The following is a 25,018-nucleotide window of genomic DNA, read 5'->3' as shown; positions in this document are numbered from 1 at the left end:
TGCAGGGAAGAGTGGAGAGGTGGAACAAGTCATCAACATTTTTTAGCCTTCCAGATGATATGATTTAAGTGGGAGGACTGCCTGTCCTCCCAAATAAGCTGTTATCTATTTTTGAGTTCTATATATGTCGTTCTCTATCCAATCATGAATACTTAGCACAACAAACTATGAATTGTTCTCAATAAGGCAAGAAAACAGCCTCCTCAAAAACAGCACACATTCACATGAGTAGCTCCCCAGATGATCACTCTTTTGGACAAAATCTTCCTATACATATTCTAGTTTATAGATGTAGGGGTTTTTACATTCTTTCATCTCTCGCCCACAAGTTAAACATTAGCATTTATAATGACAGCTTTTGGGAAAAAAAGGTGTTATTACAGTAACACAGACTTGACGCTTAAGAAGCAACGTTTTTTCACTTCTAGAAAAAAAAAGTGACACCTGAAAAATTATGTCTGAGCCTGTCCAAGTCTTTTCCATTAAAACTGTAGCAATAGTGAATGAATTCCTTCAAATCTCTGCCTTTGCCCAGTTAACACAGCAATGTCTGAAGGAAATTCTAAACAGCTGAAAACTAAAGAATATGTCTTAACATCCAAGAGAGATTTGTTCATTTTTTAATGCAATTGAAATTTGTCAACACTTGGGTAATATTTACCATACATTATTCAAGCTTGTATCTTGCACTTGCCATATTATATCTGAACCTATTGAGCTAGTCAAGTTTCTTGCTCTGCATGTTTAAACTGTTACCTCTAGGTATCTATCTAGGTGAAAAACTTTGTGCAAAGGAGGGAAAAAAAAAAAGTTGCTGATACCATATATGGTAACACAACAGTATCGAGAAAGGGTAAGGAAGGTTAAGACTGGCAGTGATAGAAAAGGTGTTTGTCAACCACTTAATTATTAATTATTACCCCAATACTGAAGCAGATAAAATTAGTGTAATACTTGGTAGTTTCTCTCTTTTTTTTTTGCATACCAAAGTAGAAGGGGAAAATGTCATGGCTTAAAGATTATTAATAGAACTGGCTAAAGAGCTCCTTGAAATGATACCAATTTGTACCAAATCTGAAAAAAACAGAGAAGTTTCAAGGGCCAGAAAAAAATATCCAAGATACATCCAGCAGGAAACCTAACATAAATAATGTTTGTTTATTTTCTGAACATGTTAATATAATAGATCGTGACATCATTCTGAAGAGACCCAGCCTCCTTTATCAAAGCCTTGAAGCTGTTGCCTTCAAGAGGTTAAACAGATTTCCAGGATATATCTGACTAGGCTCTACACACTGCAGTGTAACATGCAATACACCCACACAAAAAAAAAAAAAAAAAAAAGAATGTTGCTTATGTTAAATTAGCCTTTTGTGTAGCACTTTTCTTCACTAAAACACAGGTGTCTTACAGAGGTGGGTGGAGAACATGATCCATTTTTACTGATGAGGAAACAGGTCTGTTCCTGGCCAAGTGGCTGGCAAGTCTGGGACCTAATTTTCTTCTACCTGCTCTAAAGTTTAAACTGAAGTATCTCTCTCTACGTCTGCCTGGTTGGATGAAGAGCCTTACTTTAGTGATTTTGCTAATTTATACATTTTTTCAAAGGATCCTAAGATTCTTTGCTCAGGGCTGTCCAGATGCTGAAGCAGTCCCTACAAAACACAAAACCAGAAGCCAAACAGTGAGAGGAGGACACACAGGGAATGGCCCATGTTGCCATTAGTAAGCACGGCACAGCTACCAAGGGCAGATGTTCACTTATTTGTAGCGAGCTTCCACACACTTAAAAGCTTATTATTTCCCTTGATCTTTTCTTTGGGTTACAAAAATGCCAATTCAATCATGCCTTCTGCACACAGCACCTTTTCTAAATCATCAGTCATTACACTCCTGAGACAAATTAAGTGTGCCTACATCTTTGTTGAAGTACACTGGCCAAAACAGATACAGTACTTGAATTTCATAATATAGAACAAAGCAAAAGGTTCAACTCCACATCCTCCAGATTATACCACCAATTAGTCATGTCAATACATACACACACTTCTTCTTTGTCAACCATACTGCAGTGTCAGCTCTCATTTTATAATCCATGGTGAGGAATGGAATGGCAGGAGAAACTTAACAGATGTTCTCCATATTTTATTTTGACCTAAATATAAAGCATTCAATTTATTCTTCCAAATCAAATCCTCTTCTCCCAGGCCATCTTTCCAATATTTAAGATTTTTCTGAATTGCCATCCCATCTTTGTGTAACTGCATTTATTCCCAAACACATCTTCAGATTTCATAACCGTACGCTAATTAGCCAGTATGAACAAGAACAGTTAACTGAAACAATTTTACAAAATCCCATACAATATGCTTTCCTTATTACTAAAGAGAACTACTGAAAAACCTCTGGCTACTGTTAACCTAATGAGTTTACACATATCCTAAAATAGCTTTTTTTATCTAGGCCGTATTTCCTTAGTTTGCTCTGTAACAGTATCACAGTATCAGAAAGCTTGTGGCTTTCTCCAGTCCACAAGCTTCCTGTTAGAGAGGATATTACATGGCCTTCATTATGCATTTCTGATCTTCACAGAATCATAACATGGTTTGGATTGGAAGGAAACTTAAAGACCATCCAGTTCCAGCCCCCCACCACAGGAAGGGACACCTTCCACCACAACTGGTTGCTGAAGCCCCATCCAATCTGGCTGTGAATACTTCCAGGGACTGAGCATCCATAACATCTCTGGGCAACCTATTCTCATGCCTCACCACCCTCACAATAAAGTTCTTTTTATATCTAATCTGTATCCACCCTCTTTCAGTTTAAAGCAGTTACCCATTGTCCCATAATTATGTGTCCTTGTAAAAATCCCCTCCTCAACTCTCTTTTAGCCCGCTTTAGGTAGTGGAAGGTGTAAGGTCTCCCTGGAGCCCTCTCTCCTCCAGGCAGAAATCTCTCAGCCTGTCTGCACAGGAGATGTGCTCCAGCCCTCTGACCATCTTGGTGTCCCTGCTCTGGACTCTCCAGCAGGTGCCCATGGTTTCTTTGCTGGAGGCCCAGAGCTGGGCACTGCACTGCAGCTGGGCTCTCACCAGAGCAGAGCACAGCAGAGCCCCCCACCCCTTGCCCTGCTGCCCACGCTGCTTTGGATGCAGCCCAGGGCATGCTCATCCTTCTGGGCTGTGAGTGCACATTGCTGGGTCATCTTGAACTTCTCATCCACCAAAAAAAACACTCCCCACCCAACCTGCATTTGTAGCCCAGGCCAATTCCCCATACCCCCACCTCCTGCTCACATACAGGGCAGGATGTTCTGTGGTATGGAATATCCCTTTGGTCAGTTTGGCTCAGCTGAACCAAAGCCGTGCTCCCTCCCAGCTTTTTGCACACCCCCTCACCATGAAGAGCATGAGGCACTAAAAATTCCTGGCCTTGGAGTAAGTCCTACTTAGCAACAACTAAAACATCAGTGTGTTATCAACATAATTTTCTCATACTGAATCCAAAACACAACTCTGTACCAGCTACTAAGAAGAAAATTAATTCTATCACAGCCAAAACCAGGACATCACTTAAAAATGAAGAAAGGTTTATTTGAAACTTATTTAAACCTAAACAAATATTAGGTAAAATGCTGACCAGATTCAGAGCCACAATGTTTGTAGACTGCAAAATATAACGCATATTCAAGCAAGTGACTAAACTGAATAGTCTCAATATTTGCATTCCTATTATGCAGAGAACTTTCTTCTGATACATTTAATGTTTAAAACAGCAACAATCATGCAGGGCTATCTATGCCCAATGAAATAGCTATCCCTACTTGTCACACTCCACTTAGCACTTTTACCTCTTCCTAAATAATACAGATTGACCATATGATTTTTTTAGCCATGCATTACCTTTCTAGTCTGTGCAGTCAATTTCTTTTGTATTCAGTAAAACACTTCCCCACACATATAAAAGCATGCATGTGCCATAAAATATGGAGCCAACTCCATTGCATCAACTTTTTTTTCTACAAACTCATTACAATGGTATGATCCCACACAATGTCAGAAAAATCAGTGCTAGAGACTGAACAGAAAAGCATTACATTATTAGGGTGGCATTAAACTCTGAAGCAAACAGATTTGTAACACTGAGAAAACCACATCATCTTCCTGTTATTCCTGAAGTGACCAAAAATACATAAAAAACCCAGAGTACAACAAAACAACCACAATTTTGTTTCATAAGTCTCCATGGTTTTATCTGATACAGAAAGACAGCAAGGGCGAAAAAAATCATTTGAGTAAATCTTTCTTAAGGGAGACAATTCAAAGATTTTTTTTTTTCTGCATGCACTTTGTTTCAAAAAAAAAAAAAAAGATTCATAGGCATCATTTATAACAGAAGCAGCAAAACCATAAAGACAGGTATTATGTTGAACAGCTGTTAAGTACACACTGCTATCATATTACCTCACCAAAACTTAGGGAAAAACTGTCAAGGTAACAGTGGCTTTGATCAGACTGACATCTAAAATGCATGTCACTGCTTTTCTTGGCCTTCACTAACAAGTTGTTCACCAACCAAGCAGTGATTCTGGCACACACAGCCATGCAAACAGTGCAGCAGCAGCACCTTCTTTTAACAGGTCTCCTGCTGCCCATGGGGACAGGGACTCAAAGCAGCAAGAGCCAACACAAGCAGTGTGTGAAAGGGAGCAAAAGTGATTGAACCCACAGAGGTATTTTGAAGTAAATATGATTTTTAGAAGTCAACTGTAAATAACACCCCAACTGTAAAATACACCCCAACCAAATCAAGACTACTGAAAAGCTCTATTTCATGTTGCTTGAGAGCACTACACCACTGGAAAGCACCAGAAAAAAACCCAAAACCACAGGACAGTCTACTGCTCTCACCAGTGAAGGGTATACTGTCATATTCTGCATCACTACTAAATCCCTTTGGACTGTAAGAAATAGCTTTTTCATATTATGAACTACCTACACAGAATTGTTCAATTCACCCAAAAAATTAAAATAAAATAAAACAATAGAGAAAAAGCTATCTTTCATAACCTCACAACTGCTCTCCAAAAAGACAAAACCCCAAATTATTCAAAAATCAGGAGAAGTGCTGCAGGTTTGTAAAGATGATAAAAACTTTCTAATCATGATTCAAAAACACTAGTAAGGCAATCAGCAAAACCAGTTTATTTTGATAGCATTAACTTACATCAGCTTTAAGTAGGAGCACAGAGCATCAATCCAGACATGCTTGCCTCCAGTGGGACTATCAACAAAGAGTTGTGTGTTGACTGCTGCGAGCTGGCAGACACCCTCTGCACCTTCTCTTCAGCCACCAGGAAACACTACCCTCATTGTTCCACAAGTATGCAAAGCAACCAGCACTGGTGTGTATGGAGGATGTGAGCCACAGTGAAAAATGCATTAGACACCTCTCAGCCCCTTCAGCTGACAAAACATTCACTATGAAGGAATCCAGAAGCCAAAAAAAAAATTAATGTTTGTGTCAACTAAAGTGTTTTGTTTGCATTTGTTTGTTTATAAAGAGTGGGTAGCGTAGTTTCCCAGTAATGTTTCCATTGTAATAGGCTATGAAAACAAAGACTGAGCTGTACTTTGCTCTAAAAATTCCACTTTCCTATCCAATTTCAAATGCAGTCTTGTCCTCTCACCCTTGCTGGGAAGAGCTCAGGTGGGCTCAGCAGCAGATGCACATCCCTGCCACTGCAGACAAGACATTTCCTGTGCAAAGAGCACTGACTCTGGACCTCACATGCAACTCTTCACCACAAGCTACTCCTGAAGCTCAGGAGACATCAGATGGTTATCACTCACTCTAACAGATAAGTCATTTCCCCAAAAAACACCAGCATGGCAGCAGCCTCAGACCCAGCAGCAGCAGCCAGGCAGGATCACCAGCCCATCCAGGGCTCAAACCAGCAATAACCCCAGCTACACATATCTGTGTGCATAGCCATGTACACAACGCGGATTTCTTCACTTAGTTCTTACAAATGTAGCTCAGTTTCCATTTTCAGAATACTGCTCTTTGCTAGAAAAAGTGTACATAATATTAACCCTGGCAAATGCATTAATGAGGACCTCTTCAGCTGAGAAAGATGGGGCTTTAACATTGTCTAGTCTTCCCCAACTCATGAGAAAAGACCAAATGTTTCCAGACTTACTGAGTAAAAACATCCTATCTAATAATGAATGCAAAATAGCTAAATACATAACTACATTAAAATCAATGACAGCTGCCCTCATACATTTTACATTCTGTAAAATTGCATGCCCTATGATCAATGTTTTTTTCAACAGCATGCAGAGGGCTTCAGGAGAGTTGCCTGCTTTATTCTAGATTTAACATGCAAATGAATAATCTGTAACCTCCCTTTCTCTGATCTGATGCAAACACCCAGACAGTAGTAAAGCTTACATGTGTAGATGGCACAGGAGAACGTTTTAGGGGAAAAAAATGTATATGAGTTATTCCCATACCCATTTTATTAATTTCCACTGATAATTACTAATGGAACTACAGAGTGAAATAACTACAAGTACTTCCCATTACCTCAGAGATGATCAGAGGGATCCAAAGGTACAGGTATATATTCAAATATACAGCCTTAATGGTGCTTAAAGGACTACAACCTCTGCCTTCCATGGGCCAAGAAATCAGTTCTCAAGTGTTAACAACTGCAGGATAATAAAGTTACAGCAACTCTATCCTATATGCAGAGAAAGAGAACTGAATTGTTCTACTTCTAATCAAAGGCTTAGATTTTTTGAGTTCACACACACAGAGTATTATAGCAGGAATGATAGCACATTACTTAAGAGTGAGAAAAGTGGGAGGGGGAGGTAACCAAGCAAGATCCTAAGACTTGCCATTCACAAGAGGCAGTACTTGAAATAAATCATCCAGTAAATTTGCAAAAGCAAATGTCACATTTACACAATGCTTCTCAACATTTACAAAGGGCATCGAGGATATTAATATTTTCTCACAAAGATAATAAACAAAGTGCTAAGTGGTAGAAAATCCCCAAAGTAAAACCACTGCTCCACACAACTAATTATGTCTCTTTGGACACTGAGAAATCATTCCTTGCAGCTCTCTGGCATGAGACAGGCCACTGTCTATTCAGCTCTATAGCTTCATTGCAAAAGAAATATAAATATTTGAGTTCTAAATTAAATCATTTGTGGCTGTACACAAAGCTAAAAAAAGGCTGTTTATATATTTACCAACTTAGGAACCAAATGAAACTATAAAAAACCCCTCACAAATCTAACAGGAAGTAGTTTCTTGCACTGTGTAATTAGCACTTGTTAATCAAAGAGGAAAATGAGAAAATTGTATTCTTGTCCACAAGCTTTTACTAAGTCTAAATCATCACACATTACAATATTAGCCTCCAGTAAGTAATTGAAATCTTAGAGACAGCTGTTTAAGAGGTGAACAAGCACATCATAACTCCAAAGTCCAAAATAACACATTGCTTATTAGGAGGACTTTAACTCAGGGAACAGATAAGTTTACAGTACACAAGAGTAAACCTTTAGAAAAAAAGTTACCCTAGGGCACAGAAGTAGTACAGACAACCTCCCCTAGGAAAAAAAAAAAAGAAAAAAGAAAAAAGTCTGGCCTAGGGACTCAGTTCCTTTGAAAATATTAATGTTCTATTTAAAAACAAAATTTTGTGGTGAGGGAAACAAATAGTGAAGAGGGAATGGTTTTCTGCCTTCTGCCAGATTTAAAGCTTTTCAGTAAGACTGTCTGTCAGTGTCAACAGGAGAAAACATACCCAAACCAACAAACTGCTTGGCTGAGCATATGTCTTCATGCACAAATACGAACCCTCCCACAGAAATTCTAGTTTCGGATATATGCATCTGCCTCCAGGCAAAGCTCTGCTGCTTGCAACAGTATCTGAAATTTGGCTGAGCTGACAAATGACTATCATTTCTCACTTGCAAGAGTAGCAAGATCACTTTAAACAACAGCAGCAACAAAATATTCAATTTTTCTAACGAAAATAAAGCAGGCAAACTTTTTCTGGCTTCAGGTGAGATAATGGTCCCTAATTCAGGAAGTTTTGTTTACCATGGAGGAACACAGGAAGCATTACGTTATCAAGTTTCCAAAACAATGGATTCAGTTAGCAATACAGATGCCAATTTTTTTCTTGTCCCTTTTTTGTAAAGACAGTAACTACTTTCAGGTAGTTGAAACAGCATTCTGAGAGCCATTAACACTGTCAAAACAAGGATGAGGAAACTGCGACAATAACCCAATGAATTAGCTCTTCTAAAAAAAGCACTGCTGTTTTAATGCAGCCTTTGGCAATGCAGCAATCCAGCCCACAGTTTCCCAAATCATGCTGCAAACCTTCAGGTTTCTTCCTAGAAATATCCCATTTCATTTGATTTACTAATTGCTGAGTCAGTCAGCTGTTTGCAGCATCTTTCTTTTTACAAACACAAACCCAAAAGATATTTCAGTATGCAGGAAACAAGGTATGCAGTTTAATATACATCATGCTTAAAAGAAGTGGAAAAAAAAATGTCAAGAAAGCTGAAAATCAGCACTGCAGCTCAAGGACTGCATAATGACACCCCTAGTCCCTAAGCATTTGCTCTATCCCCACACTCCTTTCCGACAACATCACAGTCACAGATTCAGAGCTAATTCAGCACAGAAATAAACTGCAATCAAGAAATTTTTGCAATCTATTTCACAATACCTGCCTAAGCAAGGGAAGGAATGCCCAGGAAAAGACTTTACTTCAGCAGCAGAGGCAGCCACATGATGCTAACAATGTAATTTCTAAATTTTGAGAGTTGTCACTTTCCTTACTCTAAATCTCAACATGTCTATTATGTGGTAATTCTATTTTGTCCAACTCTGTGGTGTTTTTCAGTTATTCTTAATCAGTTTTCCACCTCAATTTTACCAGCTCCTCAGCAGCTGGGCCACAAACATTGTTAATTACATCATAACATCATGAGGAAAGGATTATTAATCTGATATTTGGCAGAATGCTTCAGGGAATGAGAAACTTTCATTACTGGAAATCTCCACCAGTTATTCAGATATGAATTTGACCATTTAGCATTTTCAATAACTGGAAAGACATGACTTGCTTCCCTTAACACCTGATTCAAGATTGAGGAATAATTCTTGCTTGAATATTCCAGAAAGAGATGAAACAGGAATCTTGTATATAGAGGCTCATCCTAGTATACATCATAATCTAGGTAGCAATATGAAAACAAGCAGAATGTTGAAGTTTCTAATCAGCCCCTAAAAACAAAATTACTTAAAACAGATTAGTGCAACAAGCAGGCTAGGCACCCACTATGGTGAAGGAGAGTCAGGATATTGAGAAATATCACTTACAGAAGAATAAAATCAGAACTTTTTATTTTATGAGTGGATCTGCTATGCTAGAGAACATTTCAGCATGCATCAAAATGAAAGAAGACATCTTTTAAAAATACAATTAAATGAAAAGCAATAAAAAAATTATCGTACTACTTTTGTTCAGTCAACACTGAATTCCTTTGGACACGTGGGAAAAAATTTTGGAAGCACCACACTGTCTTAAACTACTTATCCCAAAATTATTAACTTTCATGCAGCAAAGCAAGCAGGGAGCTCTCAATACTTCTGCCAACCTCATGACAGACCAAAGCAAAGCCTCCCCACTCATTCAGCTCTCAGCTCAACTGTTTGACAGTGTTATATGCTTTGCAGATGACTCCTCAACATTGGCTCAGGTGGAAAGCATCAACTAACTTTTCTGTATAGGTTAGGAAATTTACTGTGCTATTTAAAGACTCAAATTCAACTCATCACTAGTAACTAAACTAGAGAAAGCAGTGCCAGCTAAAACAGCATTTCTAAAACCTTCCTCTGCAACTGAAAACCTCCGGCTTGGAAACTCCTCCCTGTGAGGCTCCCACCAAAGAAGACCATCTAGTTGTCAAAATAACTGAGCTGGGTTTACATCATGATAGATGAAAATTTAGCTTCAAAATACTTTGATATAAAATTACGAATCAACTTATAAGTAGTAGTTCAAGTGCTTCATCAGCTTTGAATGAAAAGCAAATGCTGAGAATGGATGTTTGCTTTGCAAGCTGAAGTGTTCTACAGACCAAGAATGCTCAAACCACTGATTTGTCAGCATTGCTCTTACATTTCTAGCAAAAAGTGTTGCAAACTTCCAGAGAGCAAGCTCTAAATAAACTCTAAATAAAAATATGATGACTTAAATACGACCCTTTCAGCAAAAGCCTTATCAGCCTTCCATATTAATGGAAAAATTACATGCAGAATGGAAAATTAAATTCAACTTTCCAAACCATAATGACATTCTGCTAATTCATCAAGAATGAATATAGCAAAAAGATTTGTACAAGACTTATAGTTCAATGTTATCTTCAGCACATGAATGTAAAAGAAAATTACAAGTATTGAAAGAACATGAACATCTAACTTCTTATGCATGGTCCACAGTTTGGAATACCATGTAACTTTTTGACCAAGAGACATCATGTCTTATCCAAATACAGACACTGTCTTTCCCACCTCCCCAACAATTATTCCAGCATACCCCAGGACTATACTGGTGTACCCCATGCTGTAAATGAAAGCAGAGAATGTGATGATTCTATATTTTACTGGGGCATATAAACCCATCCCAGATCTTGCAAAGATCCCACTGCTATTTTCCTGGAAACTAAATCCTATGTCAGAATAAATTTTGCCCTTTTCAGAGTCCAGAGGGACAGGAAGGAAGAAAGTCAAACTGATGTTTTTCCTATGTGAAATTGGCTGAACAGGCAAACCATGCTAGTCAGAACTTTTATCTGTCAATAGGCAAATTGTTCCCAATCAACACTTCCACATTCCCTTCATAGTTCTGGATTTGCCATCTCTTTTACTAATTACCTTGCTAAACCTTTGTAATGCCACTATTTGACAGAAGAAGCAGTGAAATATTATTTAGCCATTGAAACATTTTGTTATCTTCCAGAGGAACACATTTTATTCTCTCTTGCCAACTTTTCTGTTCCCTTTTCCTACAGGTTTCATGTTGCCCAGTACCTGTCTGACTTTATTTTGAGCTCCTGATGAACCTGCCAAAGCCTCTGATACTGACACAATGCAAACTACTTTTACCTGCTAAAAGATGCTTGGAAGCATCACTCTTGCCATCCAATCCCAATTCTCCTCAATCTCGAATATTTGCTCTTTGGGGCAATCTACTTCTGCAATAGTTCTCCACAAAGCAATGTCTCACGATCAGTTTTTTTTTTTCTTTTAAAGCAGGAGGCCTAGCCTCTAACTATTTATGAGGTACACACTTACTGCTGTAATTCCAAGCTGAGGAGCCAACAGTGCACTTTTTCAGTATTGTGACCCAGTGATTTACTTATAATGCTTTGAAAAGCATGTCAGTGACCCATGGACATCACAAGAATGGCAGGAAATTTGAGTGTAGCAGGATGCTTTATATTACATGCAATTTGGAATTTTTTTGCTAACATGCAGAGTGATCCCTGTCAGAAAGACCAAGATAAACATACAATTCAGATACCATTACTAAGAGATTAAAAAATAGATACAATGCACCTTAAGACAACCTATACTTTTTCTTAGGGTTTAGTAATTTCAAGGCTTGATGTAACCAACTCCTTTCATGATTACACTGGTTTGTGCCAAGAAAGTTATTATTTATTACATGTACAAAAAGCAGATAATACAGGTAAAAACTGGAATGAAAGTATAGGAAACAGCAATATTAAAAATCTGTCCATTCTTACACTAACATTTCACTTTAGTAACAGTCAAGTCTTTAAAATCATATCAGCTACTAGCATTCATTCAGAAAAGTCAAGAATATTGTTTATTAGAGCAAGGTATCTAAAGTATTGTTTATAAGAGTAAGGTAACCCCATAAGAATAAGGTACCCAGTTTGATTTTAGTGCAGGACATATTAGCACAAAGACAGTGAATTATGATTCTTTCCTTCCTTTTCCTCATGCAATTCAGAAAGCAAATAACCTGAGTTATCACTCTCCTTAATTACATCAGCTTACACACTTTATATGTATGAACAATACATTAATCTTCTCATCTAGTCTGCTCTCCCATGCTCCTCTTTGGTTTTCCAACAGAGGAACAGGAGACGTCATCCTTACTAAATAGTCACTTTATCAGCTAATTGTCTCTTCTACATGCAGCTTTCAACTATTCCCATTAAGAATAAAAGATACAAAAATAAGTCTTTCTATAAATTCAGACCAAACAGTTCCTAAGCAAACTGTGGAAATTTTGTTTCACAGAGAAGAAACATGATCAACCACCCATTAATGTAAGTAGAGCAGTTTAACTTTTACCACTATGCTGTTCTAATAAACTGCCCTGTAGCAGCATCTGGAAACTTTTTTTATAATTTAAAAGGACCAGCTGCAGTACCAGCCACAGCACACTGGAAAAAAAATTTAAAAAGACTGACAGAATGTTGATGCTTAGAAATAAATTGTGGTCTATCTGAAAACAGATCTTGTTAAAACAATTTATCCTGCCTTGTAGACAGCAGAACTTTTGGGTTTGTCTCCCACAGACAACAATAACCTCAGCACCTTGCTGCTGCTGCCTCTTAAAAGCTCTCCTTTATTCCTCCACCTCCAAAATGTCCATTCCCCTCACAATTCTAAGACATCTTCCCTATGCCTCTTAATTACCAAATCATCAATGGGTATCAGATGCTAGGGTTTGTTCCAAGGTTCAGGTATCCCATCTGGCCAGTCAAAAGCAAGGCTCACTGCTGAACTGGCAGGCTAGAAAACAACAGGTAAATGTTGAGTTGCCTTTTTTTCAATTTTCACCAAAATTGTGTCAATTTAATATTTTGGGGATTTTTGTCCATCAGGTATTACTACAAGTAATCTCCAAATTGGAGCAGGAGGGTGGTGGGGGCACAGGGTAACAATGAGGGAGGGCCGATGGTGAACCGAGCAGGAGATCAAACTGTCTTGAAAAGGGAACTCTTCCTCTCCAGCCAAAATGATTTTTGTTGCCTGACAGGGGCAATCTTCAAGTAAAAATACTATTAGTTTTCACAAAAAGGAGTACCACATGTCAATGTCCCCACACTTGACATAGGATCAGAAACCAGGCAGACAAACTGTGGGCAGGGAACAGAATCCCAGCCAGAGGTGGTACACCCAGAGAAATGCCCCTCCCATCACTTCAGTCTGGACATTTGATCCATACATATGCAGGCAAAGCCAGAAGTTTTCAAGTTTTGTGTATTTACTTTTTGTGTATTAAAGTTTTGTCCTTAACTTTCCTCTCTCTTGAAAGAGCAATACAAAAAAAATTATTTATACATCTTAAGCTTTCTTTTTGAAGTTGAACAGAAAACAGTATTTCCTCCATAAACCTTCATTTACAGTGGACACAAAGATTTTCAGACATATACACAGTTTTAACACAGAAGTGTTTTAAAATTTCCCTAGTCTACACACAGTTGACTTCATAAGCTTGGAGGCTTTTCATTTATGTTCTCCATAAACATTCAAGCTTTTACGATTTTTTTTGGCTTCTTACCCGTCCATCTGAAACAAACCCCTTCTGGAAAAGGAAGATAATTCTTCAACAAGTATGCATAAGACTGGCTAAACTTCTCCAGTTCCACCCACCACCAAAAGAGCTAAACTCCTTTCCTCAAAACCTAAGACTTGGACATGGAAATTTTAAACACAGCATTTGTCAGTTGGGCCATTGTGATGATTTCCTCTTCAATAAGCCTGACCACAACTGGACTTCAATCTACTTCAAATACACCAAACTTCATTTTGCTCTTAAAGCCTTGTCTCACTTCCCTAGCATATCCCATTTTTACCTTTTATGTAACAGTTTAATAAATTGTTAAAACATAAAGAAATTCATTAAGCTATTCAAACTACATTGAAATATCTTTAGTAAATTAAATTATGTCAATAATAACTCACATGTGAAGGAAAATAAAAGACCTTACATCTTTTCTGGATACTCTCCAAGCACCAGTACAGTAAAATGAACATTCTCAGTTAGCTGACTTTGAGGTAATTTCCTTTTTTTTTTTAAATTAAAATTCTTGAGTTACACTAAAAGTGATGATTTTCTGGAAAACACTGAGCTTCACTTTCAGACAGCCAGATCTCTAAGAAATATGAAACCATGTATCAAACCCCCCAAATTACTCTATTATTTTGACTTCCTTTGGATTCATTTCTCCACTCTCGTTCTTGAATCATTACCACGTTCTTCTGAATAAAATTAATGATTCACCCAACCACTCATCACATACCCAGAGAAATGGAAGAAATGGAGAAATCACAAATCATGAAAACCTAAAGTGGTGTGCTACAACAGTAATTGATATAAGCTGTTTTAAACTAACAATTAGCCAGCATTTTACAAGTGACAGATAAAGAAGCAAACAGTCTCTTAGAATAATGACAAATTCCTCTTGGGTTTGCTCCCCAGAAATATCCCACACAGCTCATCCCTGCCGACGGAAGCGGTAGTGAATCACAGCAGTAAAAGACGGTTTGGCTGTAAGAAAGTTGGTTTCAAATATTTTTACAGCCACAGAGTTGAAAATGTAGCTATGAAGATTGCAAGGTCAAACATTTGATTTGGAAATAAGTGTGTGATGTGTGTGGTATTTTACACTTCTGCACAGAAGTGGTCAAAAAGAAGGTTTGTTCACCTTAAAAATCATTCCATTGTGGATTCTTTGATTAAAAATGCTTGTGATCCAAACTAGCACATAAGTGCAAACTACTGACCACAACTCACTGCTATCCAACTCTACTGCAAATAACATGAGGTATATATAAAAAAACCAAATAAAAGGCATTGTTTTACTGGCAGAAAGCAAGATGTTTTATGAAGTTTTCCATACAGAGGAAAATGTGGTTAAAAAAGGAGTCCTTAGATGCCTCTCAAATATACATAACACATGCAAAATATAGAGAAACCATTGTTCCAAGCTCTTAGAAGCTCCTACTGTGTTTGGGAAAGAGCAATTTGGGGGGAAGAATGAATCGTCATAATAGTCTAAAACTGCATAAGAAAGCTTTGATATGATCCAAAGCAAGAAAATTACATATTGTTGTACTTTCATGAATCAGATCCCAGCTGAGATTGGGTCAATTGGTTTCTTGCACACAGCAGATTTCAAGCATTAACTGCCTGCAGAAGAGTGATTAGTTTTCCTGGACATAGAAAGACAGAATAAAAGATGTGATTTGACAGCACTGCAAGATCCAAAAGCAACTAAAAGAAAGAAACACGAGGAGGAAAGGAAAGAAGATAAATAATGTCTAGTAACAAGGGGGTTGGTTTAATGGTTTTTATAGGGTTTCTTTTTTTAAAGATTTAACAAATTCAATACACAAGATTACTTTGTTTCCTGTGGGCATTGGTTATTGTAATTTTTTTTTAATTAACTACTGCAGGTATAAAGATTTTATGATTTAGAACTGCAGCACAAAATTAGATATAGAATCTGGCAACTTTATCTTGCTAAGAGAAAAAAGTTTTGTGCTGAGTCTGCATACATAATGTATTAATTACTTTAAAATGTTTTATCCAGCTCAGGTTGCTCACTAGACTCCTTGAATTCTTCATGCTTTCTAAACACTCTTTCATTTAATGACATGACACCATAGCAGAATAATGTGAATAATATTATGAAATAACATTTGAATATGTAATAGCGAAAAAAAAAAAAAGGCTGTACCACATGCCTTTCAATTATCCAAGTTCAGATTTTCTTCAGATGCTCTGATGTACCACATTTAAATATCTTCCAACTGCACTCCTGCAAGAGTTGATGGATTGCTTAATATTTTCTGCAGGATTCTGTTAGTGTCACTGGGCAGTCATGGTACCAATGCTTTTTTCTTCTTTAACATTTTGTACAACAAAGTTAAAATACAAGCAGTATTTTAACTACCAACACACAACTTTAGACTTGATAAAATATTAATGCAGCTTCCAGCAATTCAATGAATCTATTCACAGCCAAACATCAAATACAAATTTCAGGGTACACAAAAACCTATAATGAAGACTATTTTTTTCTAAAGCTATACTAAGAACAATTTTAAGCCTTCATAACATCAGTTGTTTTGAAGGCTAGATTATCAGCCATTTACTTCTGGAACTCTGTATAGATCAACATCATCCTTAAGGGCAGCTTAGGCTACACAATTTCAAATTATTTTATTCCAGGGTCCATAAAACCTGTGATATCATACATAAAACCAATTTGATGCTCAAAATAACCCAAAAAACAACCAACTACAACATTTTTGATGAGTATGCAATCTAACATAGCAGCAGCTGCCCCACTCTGTTCTGTTCTATCAGGGAACTTGACAAAGAATGAAGAATTCCTGAGCATCCCTGAGGTCACATGGCTCTCCCTGCTCACTTCAGTGCCCAATTAAACCACAGCAGAAGCTGCAGGAAAGGAACCACTGAGCAGCCTGAAGTTGTTTTCTCACAGCTATCTCAGACCACATCTCCAAAATGTTGCCAGGCTGTTCTTCTAAGAGGACAGCTAATTCGATTAAAGCCAAGTCTGAAGCAAATGTATGTTTAACTTACTGGACAGTCCTATCTGTAACTCTGCTTATACACACACAGCACTAGAGCAAGGAACAAGTCCCAGTAAGAATGCAAAGGCTTTCAAGGCTCTAAGAAGGTACAGAGTGCATTTTTGACCTGCATTAGGGCTCATGGAGATGGCATTGTGCTCTTCTACTTCCTAAAGTTATTGAACAACTTTGTATTTTTCATGCCATTTCTGGGACTTTCAGTTCACAAAAATAAGTCTCAAAATCAAATATTTAGAAACATCAGCCCTTCACCATTCTTTGCAGACAGAGGGCCTTAAGGGATGACTTTCTTTTTTCTTGAAATATGTATTTCAAATAAATCAAAGCACCTCTGCTGCACCTTAGGAAGCTTAACATTTGTTGTATGATGTGTACACATCCACACTATCTTCAGAATTTGAAAAAAAAACAAGTTTACTAGAGTATTACTAATTTAAGTACCTAGCTTTCTAAAACTTCTGATCAGCAAGCCCTGAAGAAAAAATTGGAAGAGTATATTGGAAAAGGGGTGAACAAAGCTAGCAGGGGTGGGGGTCTTCTTTGCTATTCTAAGTAGAGCTGTTATTCAAGTATCTCTTTGGGACTGCTCTGGTGTGCCCTCTTCAGCCATTTTTCAAAGATAAAGACAGCAGATATTTGATTCATTCACATGACACTACAGTCAGCAGCCTTTAAAACCACAAAGTCATCTAAAAAAAACAAGTTATGTGAAAATGCATACTTAATTTCTTAATGACAAACTCACAAACTGGACACTCAAATTAATATTCCAATCAGGACAAACAGAAATAATTTCTAACAGAAGTATTGTCTGGAAACAGTAGTTAAAGCTGGGGTTTGCACCTAAAATTAGGTTTCAGCTTCTGTGTTTGAAAAGTGTATCAATCCCAATTACCCTAAGTATGTAATGAACTGAAAATTAAATAAATCCATTAGTTTAATTTTAACCTAAATGAGTCCTTAAAGATACTTTAAAAGTGCTCCATCAGTGAATGTTCTCAATTGAATGTATTTAAGGCAGAAACATAATGAACAGGATATGCACATAAGAGCCTGGGCTGCTCTTAATGCTAAATTATTCATAGTGGTAATCAAACTGATGAATGTCACTGAGTGAAAAGACAACTCTGATCAATCTTAATTTTTTGCCCACAACTAATAAGCTTTTGGGCCATCAGAAGATTTGGAAGCCTATTGTACATAGGGTTTGTTTACTCTGTTTTTTAAAAAATTAACACCTAGCAAAGTTGAGAACTGACCTCATGAAATGACATCTACTTGTTACCCACTTTGGGGTGGGGTGAGAGGCAGCTTTATGCTTGATCTTAGTCCTTGCTCACCCTGGCCATGGTAGTTAAACTCATTTTTGAATGCTGTTGTGGAGACATCTGCTCAAGGGATGGGATTGTACTGCTCTTAGGCAGCCTCACCTTGATCACTGTGTTGAGTTTTGGGCACCACAATACAAGAAAGACATAGAACTAATAGAGAATGTCCAAAGGAGGACAACAAAGATGGTGAAGGGCTTGAGGGAAGCTGAAAGAGAAGAGGCTGAAGTCACTTGGTCTGTTCAGCCTGGAGGAGACAGAGGGGAGATCCCATCATGGCTACAAATTCCTCATGGGGGGAAGAGGAGGGGCAGACACTGATCTCATCTCTGTGGTGACAGTGACAGGACCTGAGGAAGTGGCCTGAAGCTGTGTCTGGGAAGGTCTGGGTTGGACAAGAGGAAAAGGTTCTTCACACAGAGAGTGGTCAAGCACTGGAAGCGCCTGGGCTCCCCAGAGGAGAGGTCAATCAGCCTGACAAGGTTCTGGAAGTGTTTGGACAATGCCCTCAAGCACATGGTGTGATCCCTGGGGAAGGTGCTCTGCAGAGACAGGAGTCAGACTCAAAGACCTTTGTGGGTCCTTTCCCATTCAGCATATTCTGTAATTCAAACCAATACTAAATACCTCTTTGTCTTTATAGACATACATGGTCATTTGATCAATTTTTCATTCTGTTTTTTAGTCAGCTTCACCATATCTAATAAGAATTTTCAAATCTCTCTATATATACTGACAATTGATTCCAACCTGTTACCAGTATTCCCATCTTCCCCTGGTTTGTTTCTCATGGACATCTGAAAAACAAATAAAAAACACCAAAACAAACCAAACAAACAAACCCCTTAGAAAAAAAAAAAAAAAAAGCAAACAAAAAGGGCAAACTCAAATGCCCAACCCCAAAATTTGTTTCCTTCTCCCTGGAAGAATTGCCTTCTCTTTAATTGTCAGCATAATTCTGGTTCTCATTCACAATTCACACTAAAGCACTGCTAGCATACTGAGTGCAGGTTTAAAAGGCATGAGAAAGAGATAAGATAACAATAACCTGTGGCTATGGAAAAGTAAACAGATTGGGATTCAAGTTCTTCAGGTTCTGTTGCCCTTTGTCATGTGGTGCCTGTAAAATCAGACCAGTATTCCTGCCTCCTGTCAAACTACTTATTGAGAGATATGTATGTGCTCTGTTATTTTCATCATTCCTGTGGCTGACAGGAAGCACCAGCTGAAATTCTGGAGACTATTCTAATGCACTGTAAAAATAAAAAGTCAAAGAACATGACATACCCTCTCCCTTGCCTGTAACAAGTTTTCACAAGCAACTTAGATGTTGAATATTATTCTGACTCAATTGTTCCACATAACCAGGATGACAAATTCTGTCGTATGACCCCATCTACACATCAAGAATCCTGTTACAGGAAGATATATTGGAACTCAACATGAAAATAGTATTGCATTCCATTACAAAGAAATATTAGTACAAAAAATACTAAGAGCTTGCCTACAGTAAGAAATCTCATTAAAAAATATATAATTCCTAGAGATTCTACCACTTGCACTGTTTAACCAATATTAGTACTAGTGAAAACAAAGTAAAATTTTCCAAAACATTTACAATATTACACTGGCTTGCAATTTACAGGACAAAGTCTTATGAAGCAAGATGAGAATTAAGGAACAAAAGAGCAGTTCATACATTCTGCCTCCAAAGGATGCTAAAGTTCTTTCAGCTAGACAGCAAAACACTGAACTGGATTATCTGTTGGATAAGTCTTCTAAAAGAGTAAAGTTTCTAAAAGTTGATACCAGCATAGCACAAGAAAAAAAAAAGTATGAAAACACTTCCCTCCTTAACTAAGAGTGAATTTCACAGCAGCTTTACATGAGCCAGTCCCAGAGTCTGAATGTTCACAGCAGCAAGCTGCTGCAGCTTTACACTGTTTTTCTCTAGTGGTACCTCCTCACAGGAGAACAAACACAAATGTCTTGAGGACCATCAGATTACACAGAACAGCAACACAACACAAGCAGTGCTCAAATTCCTACCTGTATATTTCTCTTATGGTAGTCTGACAATAGAGCTGAAGCAATCAATGAGAGTTGCTGTGGTCACTGAACACTGATTCCAATGAGAAAAGGCACCATTACAAAGCTCCTACTCTCAAGGATAACTTTTTAATTCCAAAGAAATGAAACTGACCACTCTAATGCCAAAATTAAATACTTTATGAAAGAGAAAAAAAAAAAACAAACCTGTTTTGAAGTATCTCCATAGTCAATTTCCATACCACAGTTTATCGTTTAAAGAGAGAATGAAAAAAAAATCAAAACAAAAACATGTTGTGGTAGAGTTTTTTAATAATTGAAATAAAGCTCTGCATCACAAAAACAAGGTTGGCAAATGGTATCATAAGTCAGCTTAGGAAGACTAACTTGCAAAGGGTACCTTTTCTTAACTAATCAAGTCTCCAAGCACATTTGCTTTCAGTGACAACTGAGGTTATGTGCTAAACACACCTTTTCCATGCTGACTGTTCAGTTCCATTGGTCAAAGACAGGAGGAATCAAAATAGCTTCTCCTGTAAGGGACTACAAACCTGCATTCAGTAAGATGCATAGTGAAGGGCTTTAGAATTCAAGCTAATTCTCTTTTGTGGGTTATAAAAAGACCTTAATGTAAACCCAATGGTAAGAATGCCTCCATGAGTTGGGAATTCCTACAACAGCCCATGTATGAGATAATTTATGCAGTGCTCAAAGTCACAAGCTTCCAATTTAGCCAAAAGTAAATGCACCTAAAGAATCTTCATATTTCATACTGCAAAACTGTATTTAAGTAATCAAAAAGTGAATAATAGAGCAGTTAGCCAGCTCTTTAATACATTAGCTAAAAGTATATCAATTCCATTGATTTTTACAATGGGCTGATTTCACATAATGGATTAAGCTCTCTAGAAAGACTGTAAAGGGGAAAAAATGCTTTGCCAGAATTAGCGGAAGATGGTGTCAAAGTGCTTTTATGACAAGTAGGCAGTTAAAACATTTTATTTGGGGATGCTAAATTTAGAGTACTTCTGTCAGGAATAGACCTGGTGCTAACAGTTGAGTAAAAGCCATGATTTCAACATTGCAGATATATTTTCAATATTTCTGTCATATTCTCTTTCAAGTATTTTATTCCTAGCTAAGAAACAGGAAGTTTGAACTAGGAATATGTAATCAAACTTGCAACACAACAAAAGTTAACAGCAGGATGCCTCAAGGATCCATAAAGCTAGCAAGATTTAAAGGCACTAATTAATGAGCTGAAAAAGAAAGCAGAAAAGTTAACAGCTATATAGGTTGGTCAAGTACATAAGTCCAAAAATGTAACCAGCTGGAAGCTAATCAACCATGATGTACAGGTAATGCACTGGCAGATAAAAGTCAATGTTAATAAATGCAGAAGAAGTGTCACTGAAAGTTAAATAATTACTAGTATGGTCAGCAACCTTCTAAATTAAGAAGGCCTAGTACAAACAAGAGGATTACAAGCATCCCTGTGGAACTCAGGGAAGATCTCTGCTCAATATGAGAACATCACTGCTGATAATTAAAAGTATCAAGATTCAAAAGCAGCAGTGGCAAGCACTAGCTCAACTGCCTTCATATAAAACTATTGCTTCATTCTTAATGATGACCTGAAAGAGGCTGCTGCAGCATTAGACTAGGTAAAGAATTAGAAATCCAACAGAAAGGTTAAGAAGACAAAGAATGAAAAAACATAGTTATAAGAAGACTAAATGTAAACAGAAGGGAAATAATTTACACCTCAAAAATTAAGATGCTGCTCAGTGAAAGCAGGAAGTACACAGTCCAGAGATACTAATTTTTTATACAATGCACAATTGAATATTCACTTCTGTCTAGTGCATCTTTATAATAAAGAATCTGTCACTATTCAAAGGACAGAAAAAATTTACTAGGATGAAGAACATCCCACGTAATGATCCAAGCCTACCTCTATTAAGTATGTACAAGACACATACTACAAGAGAAATATTAAACATTTACCTTCTTTAACACTTCTTGTATCTGTCATGAGTTATTCAACCAGATGAACCCCAGATAAACTCCAGTGTCACAATTTCAATACTAAAATCAGCATGTTGACCCTTCAAAGAGGGTGGGGGGCATCAAAACCACCTCCTCCTAAACAAACTTTAAAAATCAAAGAGCAACACAGGAAAGCAAATGATGCACTATAACTTGGCCTGAAGGAGAGCAAAACATGCTTCCAGATTTTGGTTATAATTTAAGACAGATAAAAGAACTCCAAAATTCTTAATGAGGTGATTGGTTAGGTATGAAACAGCACCATTTTAAATAGCACTACTACAATTATTAAAAGGTATTTTAATGTACCTTACACACAAAAAAAATCAATTTATTTGAATTTGTGAGTGATTTATTTTCTTTATAAGCAGTGACAGCTCCTGATACAGCTCAGCTTAAGTCTAGAGATGGCCCCTGCACTTCCATGAGAAGACATCTAAAGAGACAGGCTGGGGAAGACTGCAGAGCCAAAGACCATACCATTTTGGTCTTGTGAATCAAACTTTTGTGCTATGTGGACAGTCTGACACCATATGCCCTAAAATGAAAAAAAAAAAACCCAAAACCTACTAGAAATATAAAATCTGTCAAGAATCTCTTGTCTCTTGAACAAAACGTGATGCAAATTGCATTCAAAGGACTTAAATATTTGGAAGTACTTTATTTTTAGATGCGTGTCTCTGAAGCTACTTTTTGTCCTCTGACCAAAGACAAAGATTACACTCCTTTTGTGAAAGAATAAAGAAAAAATATTTTAAAAGTTCACAGCTAACATATGGCTTATCAACACATATGCAACAATGAAAGGACAGCAGAATACTATTTTCCTAAAGCAGCAATACAGTATTGAAATTTATTCTAAATTACCTCCATTCTTTTTCTGTACAGCTTATTCCTGAACTCATTCAAACAAATTCACTTTAAGATGAAGAGTGGGGAGGAATAAATCTTCGTATAAAAGTGAAACAGTACCACCTCACCACTAGGCTAAGAAATGACTGTCACATGGTGTTTTCAAAGCATTTTCATGACTTACATTAGTGTCTTTGAATTGCCCTATTCCTATAAGAACAAGGTACATGAGGAATAAGGTATACTCATTCATGTAGCTTACAATTCTGAGCAGACAGACATCATCCAGTAATAGTCCATGTGTTGTCCTTGCCACCTTGATCTCAGGGGTGACTCATGTGTGGTGTTCTTGCCAGGTAATATTTGTATCATTTTTCTGAGGATGACCATGCTGCCACAATTTCCCTACTGACAATAACTATCTCGGGTTTACATTCTTGTTTCACAAGTAAGCCTGAGAAAATGCAGCAAACAAATTCAAAGTGCTAGTAATACCACTTTAAAAAAGGCCAGCATCACAGGAGGACACAGACACAATTCCAAGTCACAGAAAATTATGAAGCTGGCACTAGAAAGTCAAGTGCTATCTTCAAGATAAGAAATTCTTTGTATTTACAAGAAAAACTAGTTCTGTGGTGCTCCAAGTGCTCAGGGTAGCATGATGTTCAATGTTTTTGCAAAGGAATGAAGTTGAGAGCAGCAAGCTATAATAATACATGGTTAGTTACATAGTTTTGGTTTGCACAGCTGTTGGCTATGTTCATTTACAGTTCATATAGTGCCAACATCATTTATATAAACCGAGGAGGCTGTTAGGCTGCTTTACTCCTGTTCATCGCCATAAAAGTTATTTCTCTCAGCAGCTGCTGCACAAAAATCAGTTTCTATTTCAGTATCTCAGGCTCTAAGTTCACGAAGTGGCAGGTTCCAGAATCTACTAAAAACAAGCGGGACCTAAAGAAACTTGCCCATGCTTAATAGTATAAGAGGGGGGCGGAGGTAGAGGGGGCAGAAGACACCCACTTCTGCTTTCCTAGAGTGGAAGGAGGTAGTAACCCTCTGTTAACATGGCCAAAGTCACATGAAAAGCAAGTTCCATTAGGCAACCAGTTAGAATGAGAGCTTTGGCGAGCCTCTTCAGCTTTATGAATTAAAATGCAACAAAATAAGGCTGATCCGGAGCCCAGCAGATAAGAGAAACTCTAAAATATTGGTCACATGTTACATAATAACCATCAACTGAACGAACTTGATGTGACAGCGGTGAAGAGGTAGAGCCGACGATGGTGCCCTGGTACTCCCCCTGCACACACACACACACACGCACGCACAAACAGCCACGCTGCCGGAGGCTGCTGACACACGGCAGCTCCGACCCCTGGCAGCAGCAACAGGACGTCCCCAGCCCCACGACCCTCTCCGCGGCAAAGCACCGAGCCGAGCCGCCGGAAGGCAGCCGCAGGCTGCGTGTGCCCGTCCCCGGCGCTGGCTGCCTCCGAGCGGGCACCGCGGCGGGGTCACCCCGCTCGGAGGAAGCGGCGGCCGGCCGAGGCGGCGGCTCTCCCGCAGGCGGTCGGAGAGGGAAGAAGCCCGGCGCTGCCTGAACTTGGAGCTTCCCTTCCCCCGAGTCCCAGCGCGGCCGGGAGTGGGGCGGGGGGAAGCGGAACCCGAGGCGCCCGGAGCCCACACTCACCTCGGCCCTCCTCTCCGTCGCTGCGGGGCGGACGTCGGGGCGAGGCGAGGGGCGCCACCAGCCCCGCCGCTGCCGCCCCGGTCACCGGGCCCCCGAGCAAAAGAGTCCCGCAGGGTAAATCCTCCGGGCGGCGGCGGGGACGGGCGCACACGCCGCTCGTGGCGGCGGCCGCTGCCTCGCACCAAGTTGAGGCGCGGCCGCCGCTGCCGCTGCACCGCCGGGCTACCGGCGGCCGCCGCTACGGCCCCGGGGAGCGGGCGCCTCCGCTCGCCGCCTCGCTCCGCGGCCGGGGAAGCGGCGCTGCACCGCCGCCGCCTCGGCCCCCCTCTTC

At 38.7% G+C, this 25,018-nt stretch overlaps 1 protein-coding gene across 1 annotated transcript in view; it reads right to left on the bottom strand.

Moving 5' to 3' along the window:
• Positions 1–24,756, bottom strand: part of GALNT1 (polypeptide N-acetylgalactosaminyltransferase 1) — an 86,804-nt gene extending 62,048 nt beyond the window's left edge. Inside the window, exon 1 of the mRNA XM_054284693.1 lies at positions 24,688–24,756. The gene's annotated coding sequence lies outside the window, so the exon portion shown is untranslated. The remainder of the gene's footprint in view (positions 1–24,687) is intronic.
• Between the last annotated feature and the right edge of the window lie 262 nt (positions 24,757–25,018).

The sequence above is a fragment of the Melozone crissalis genome, unplaced genomic scaffold (assembly GCF_028551555.1).
Source record: "Melozone crissalis strain CALT ecotype California unplaced genomic scaffold, PUWL_Pcris_2 ptg000042l_1, whole genome shotgun sequence".
NCBI lineage: Eukaryota > Metazoa > Chordata > Aves > Passeriformes > Passerellidae > Melozone > Melozone crissalis.
This window is presented reverse-complemented; position numbering and strand designations above follow the sequence as displayed.